We start from the raw sequence: 5,978 nt of genomic DNA, 5'->3' as shown, positions 1-5,978 counted from the left end.
CATTCCCCAGTAGCTTTCTCATCCTGGAAGATCCCTCCACTCCTATCCTTATTGAGCTCCTCCCAGAAATTCTGTTTTGAGGAAGTACCCAGGCCAGCCATGTTCACTCCTTCACTCCTCTCTGGGCTTTGCTCCAGACTCCTTGGAAATCTCCACCATTCTGCTACATGGGCAGCTTTTCCTTTTCCCCCATTTTCAGTCTCCTTTGTGGATTGTCTCTCCCTATTATAATGTAAGCTCATTCCAGAGAGGACTTTTTATTTGTTTGTATTTGCATTCCTAGTGATCAGCATAATGCCAGATAAATAGGAAGAACTTAATAATTGCTTTTTAACCTGACAACAACAAACGGAGGAAGTTGAACTATTTCATGTCTAAGGTCCCTTACAGCTCCAATGATCTTCTATGAAACAATGTACTTTCTATAATTTTGTGATATCTGGAATAGCAGTATTGAGCTCCAATAACAAATGAAGCATCTCTTTCAGCATTACTATCTCTCAGATTCCTAATTTAAGAAAACAAGAATGAAATGAAGGCAACATTTGGGTATCCTTGAAATATACTTCATAATATAGTGGAAATATACTTTACAGAGTCAAAAGACCTGGTGTACACATCTCACTTCTGACACTTCCTACCTATGTAACCTTGGGCATATCAGTTAATTGGCTCAGGCCTTAGTTTCTTCATCTGTAAAATAAGGAGGTTGAACTAGACTGTTTTTGAGGGCCCCTCCAGTCCTATTTCTATGATCCTCTTTGCAAAGTTGGACAGAAAATCATTTCATATTTGTCTCATTCACTAGGAGTGGATTTCAAGACTGACTCCAAAGAGACTCCCTTTGCATTTCAGTAACTGTAATGTTTTCCAGCCCCAGGAGAGGGGGAGGAAGAATTAACTGGGTGCCAGTAAGTGAGCTGAAACAAATTACAAAGAAGTCTTCACGGAAACCCCTGCTATGTGTTGAAATAAAGTCTTTTTTTTTTTATGTGAAAAGCACTTCCTCCCTCACAAGGTTCCTCACCCACCTACCCTGGGGTCTCTCTTGTCTATTTCCTGAATCACTTAAGATTCCCTCCCCTTCACAGCTGAAGCCTTCTTCACCATCTGTCTGAGCTGAGGAAGCCTCCATACCAGACAATGTGATTTTATTTTTCTTTCTCCTTTAAAATTTGAAAACCTAGAATTGAAGTGAGACCATCAGTATAAGGCCAAAATGTATAAAAGGGCTGCTCTGAATCCTCCCCTCTCTCAATCAAAACACAATAGATCTTATGAATGAAGCTGTGTGACTAGAAAAGAAACATTTAAATAATCATAGGAGAGAACTGGGCCCTTGTCTCCACCAAGGGAAGTCAAGGTAGGAAGAGGAAGTGAGAGGTGGTAGCTTTTTGTATGATGGCATATATTAAATTGACTAATCTCCCTTTTTAAAATTAAAACAGCCATTATATTTGACCATTAATTTTCTCTTCTTGGGGGCTTTGACATCTATTACCCCTTATATAATATTCTCATATATACTCATATAATCAATGTGACTAGAAAGGGTGAATGTTATTAATCAGCATGGGATAGTGGATAAAGAAATGGTTTTAAAGTCAGAAAAACCTGAGTTAAGTTATTGCTATTAGTAATAAATAATATTAATTGCTAATTAACATTATTAATATTAAAGCATTGTTTTATAAATTGGAGTATTGATTTTAATTACTCATTTAATTATTAATCATAGCTTTCATTTATATAGCTTTATTAATATTATATAATTTGATTTGATCACAAGAAACCTGTGAGGTAGGTACTATTATCATCTTCATTTTACAGATGAAAAAAACTGAGGCTGACAGAAGATAATTAGCTTGCCCAGGGTCATACAACTAGTATCAGAGTCTAGATTTGAACTCAGGTCTTTCCTGACTGCAGGCCCAGAGCTCTATCCATTAATTGCTTTTGCATATTTAATACAAAATATTTGGCAAGTCACTTAACCTGTTAGTGCCCAGGCAACCTTCTAAGACTTTAAATTTCAGTACAGTTGTGAATTTACATTGGTAGAGGGGATTTCTTTATTGGGAATTATTTACACCAATCAAGCACAGGTCTGGGAATGAAATAGATGAGAAGACCAAGACCCAGAGATGTTGAATTGCCCAAGGTCACATGGTCTATCAGTGTATGACAGAACTAAACTTCAGGTCTTTTGACTCAAAGTCCAGACCTTTACTGGTAGACCATTTAGATTCCAAAACTAAATTACAAAGAAGCATTTAACAACTTCAATTTTTTTTAAATAACAATATCCTTACTAAATTTGAAATCTCAAAGCCCAATTAAAAGTTCATCCTTACATCCTTGTCCCTGCCTCAGTCAGGAATAAGATTCACTTCCAAGTCCCTATTGCCTTCTGCTGTCCTCACAGTAACTTTGGGGACAAGCCGTAAAAATGTCAAGTAGATAACAGTTGCCTTCAAGTAATTGAAAAACAATCACGCAGAAGAGAAATTATGCTTTGGCCAAGATGGGGATTTGTTTTGCTTGGCTGTGCATACTGGTTACAAGGATTTTTTTTTCTTTTTCTTTTTCAAGGGGCACAGGTAGGGGAGTACAGAAAGGAGGAGAAATGGATACGTGTTAATTGAAAAAACTAATTTTTAAAAAGCATTTATGCTTTTTTAGGGCATAGACTCAGGAAAAAGAAGCAATGAATTTAAACTACAGAGTCATCTTAAGTTTGATATTAAAAAATACATCTTAATTGTTAAATTGTTCAAATGGAATGGGCAGTCCTGGGAACTAATGAGCTTTCCATATCTGGATTTTTTAGGAAGAGAATGGATAATGCTTTGTCAGTGATGTTTTAAAGGGAATTTCTATTCTACTATGACTCATACCAGTTGTCTTCTCCGTTCTCTTCTGGTTCTAGAATTATGTGAATCTATCCATTTCAGCTCTGTGATTATGATTCTTTTTGGCTATGATCAATCCCCAGGGTGCCAGCTTTACCCACATCTAATAGGAAATACAGTACAGAATAGAGATCGATCAGTATCTGCCCTAAGGTCAAGGTTTATCACCCGTGTTCACTTGTGCTGCTGTTGCTTTCTTCCTCCCAGATTGCTGTCCCTGCCTGGATGACTGACTAGATCTATGATACTGGGCTGCGTCTTTTAGTCTCAACCAGGTGTAGGGAACCTGCAGCCTCAAGGCCACATGTGGCCTTCTAGGTCCTCAAGTACATACTGGGCCCTTTGACTGAATCCAAACTTCACAGAACAAATCCTTTTCCAAGGACCTGACTTCATGTTCTGCTTAATTCTGCATCATTTGTCTGATCCTACTTGCTTAGCTGAACTTCCATTCCTGGCCTCTTCTAGCCATGCACCTCCTACGGCTATCCATGACCCAGTACGTCACCAATAATCCTAGCTACAGAGATCTGTATAGGTAAAAAGTTTAATATAACCCATATCTACAACACACAGTAGCTAGCATAGTGGATAAGAAGGTGCTTTTCCCTTTTTACTCAGCTTGAAAAACAAGTTTGAGAAGCAGAACTAAAAAATAATTGCTACATCACCAGGGAGAGAGCTTGGGCTGGGGAGAGGATAGAAGAGGTACCATCAAACACACCAGCCACTACTGAATACAATGTAGTAGAAAGCCTGGCCTGACTAACTGAAATGTGGAAAACATCCCTTGGGTCATCTATTCATACTTCTTGCCTGGGTATAGGAGCTTCCAACAGAATGACCAAATTCTCCTCCATCCTTTTCATAGAGGGAGCACTTGGGATTAGGAAGAAGGGTGGGAAGTTTTCATGTCCCCAGATGCTTTGGCTAGCCAAAATTTGAGAAACAAAAGGGCTTCCCAAATCCTAATGTAATCAGCACCTTTACTATTTGGTTAAAAAAAAATTCCCCCTTGTGTCAGACTTGCTTTGTAAATAAGACTTAACTTATGTTGAAGCTATTTCAATGCAGTGATAGCTAACCAAAGAAGTCAACCTTTGTGACTTAAAGTACAAATTTAGGTAAACTCAGCCATATTAGAGATGTAGGTAGCAAATCTTAAAGATGTAACAAGTCACCAATTTCTCTGTACCTTCATTCTTTCAAAACTTGTTATCTAGTAGAAATCAACAACATGTAGGCTTATGGCTGGACTCTCTGACCGGGTGCCGGCGCCTCAGGAGGATGCGGTGAAGCCTCGGCCTGTGGCCGTCCTCTGAACAAGGATCTGGTGCAGTGGGACCAGGCAGCGGCGCCGGAGGCGGCTGCATTCACTGTGGCAGCGGTCATGCTCGAGTCCTGACGTCTGCCCTCCCGGAGTCCCCAGAACCCGAGAAGAGAAGCTGGAAATGGCAGACGAGGCGCTCTTGTTTCTCCACAATGAGACAGTGACTTGCGTCAACCAGTCCGCGAATCAGGGGGACGTGGAAGATGGAAGACTCATTACTAAACTGGAGAAAATGGATTTTAGAGTGGGACAAGGATTGATAGAAAGATTTACAAAGAACACTGAAAGGTTCAAGGATAAATTAGATATTATGAAGTTCATTTGCAAAGATTTTTGGACCACTGTTTTCAAGAAATAAATGATGATCTAAGGATAAATCAACAGGGCATCCCTGTGCTTTAAGACAACAAATTTCGACTCCTAACTCAAATGTTTGCAGGAAAACAGTACTTAGATCATGTACCTACGGACTTAGCATTTACATGTGGCTTAATCAGAGGTGGTTCATCAAATCTGGGAACAAAAAGTCCCCTGAAAGCAGAAGTGTTGGCAATGCTAGCATATAAATTTCAAGTGATGATACAGAAGATCTAGCATGTAAGCAAATGCTTCTACAATGTAAAGAAAGAAAATTATTCATGTATAAAGATTTTTGAGTATTTTTGACTTACTAGCATTGTCATAAGTGTCTAGAATACATTGATTCCTGTAAGATATATGTTCATTTAATTTTTTAGAGGAAGTAATATGCACTCTCAGGTTACCATAGTATAGTAGGGGTGTGTGTGTGTGTGTGTGTGTGTGTGTGTGTGTGTGTGTGTGTAATCTGATGGAACAGAAGAGTATCAAAGAAAATTTTACTGAGACATTACACTGTAGCTATATATTACAGTATACCAAATGCAACTTCATTGCATTAAAAAATTTATTAAACACAGCAACCAAGTACCAACATTTTTTTCTTTTTCTAAATTAATTTAGTTATTTTTACTTTTCAACATTCACTTCCACAAGATTTTGAGTTCCAAATTTTCTCCCCGTTTTGTCCCTCCCCCCACCCTAGGACATCGAGCATTTTGAAAACATACCCCTTCCCCTAATCTGCCTTCCCTTCTATCTCCCCCCCCCTTCTCTTATCCCCTTCCCCTTCTATTTTCCTGTAGGGCAGGATAGATTTCTATACACTACTGCCTGTGTATCTTATTTCCCAGTTGCATGTGAAAACAATTTTTAACATTTGTTTTTAAAACTTTGGGTTTGAAATTTTCTCCCTTCCTACCTCCTCACCCACCCTCATTGAGAAGGCAAGTGACTTGATACAGGTTATACATATGTAGTCATGCAAAACACTTCCATAGTGGTCATGTTGTGGAAAACTAACTACATGTCCCTTCATCCTATTCTAAGCCCCTATTTATTCTATTCTCTCTTTTGACCTTGTCCCTCCTCAGAAGTGTTTCCTTCTGATTACCCCTCCCCTAATCTGCCCTCCCTTCTATCATCCCCTGCTGTCTTGTCCCCTTCCCCCCTATTTCCTAGTAGGGTAAGATAGATTTGCATACCCAATTGAGTGTGTATGTATTCCCTCCTTAAGCCAAATCCTATGAGAATAAGATTCACTCATTCCCTCTCACCTTCCCCCACTTCTTCTCATTTTCTTGTCTGTTTTATGTGAGATAATTTACCCCATTCTACCTCTCCCTTTCTCCTTCTCATGGTATAATCCTCTCTCACCC

At 39.0% G+C, this 5,978-nt stretch overlaps 1 pseudogene; it reads left to right on the top strand.

Annotated features, from left to right (window-relative positions):
* The first annotated feature begins 4,363 nt into the window (after positions 1-4,363).
* On the top strand, positions 4,364-4,836 carry LOC110205417 (trafficking protein particle complex subunit 6B pseudogene; annotated as a pseudogene).
* Positions 4,837-5,978: the final 1,142 nt, after the last annotated feature.

The sequence above is a fragment of the Phascolarctos cinereus genome, unplaced genomic scaffold (genome assembly GCF_003287225.1).
Source record: "Phascolarctos cinereus isolate Bilbo 61053 unplaced genomic scaffold, phaCin_HiC Scaffold_5;HRSCAF=322, whole genome shotgun sequence".
In the NCBI taxonomy this organism is placed as follows: Eukaryota; Metazoa; Chordata; class Mammalia; order Diprotodontia; family Phascolarctidae; genus Phascolarctos; species Phascolarctos cinereus.
This window is presented reverse-complemented; position numbering and strand designations above follow the sequence as displayed.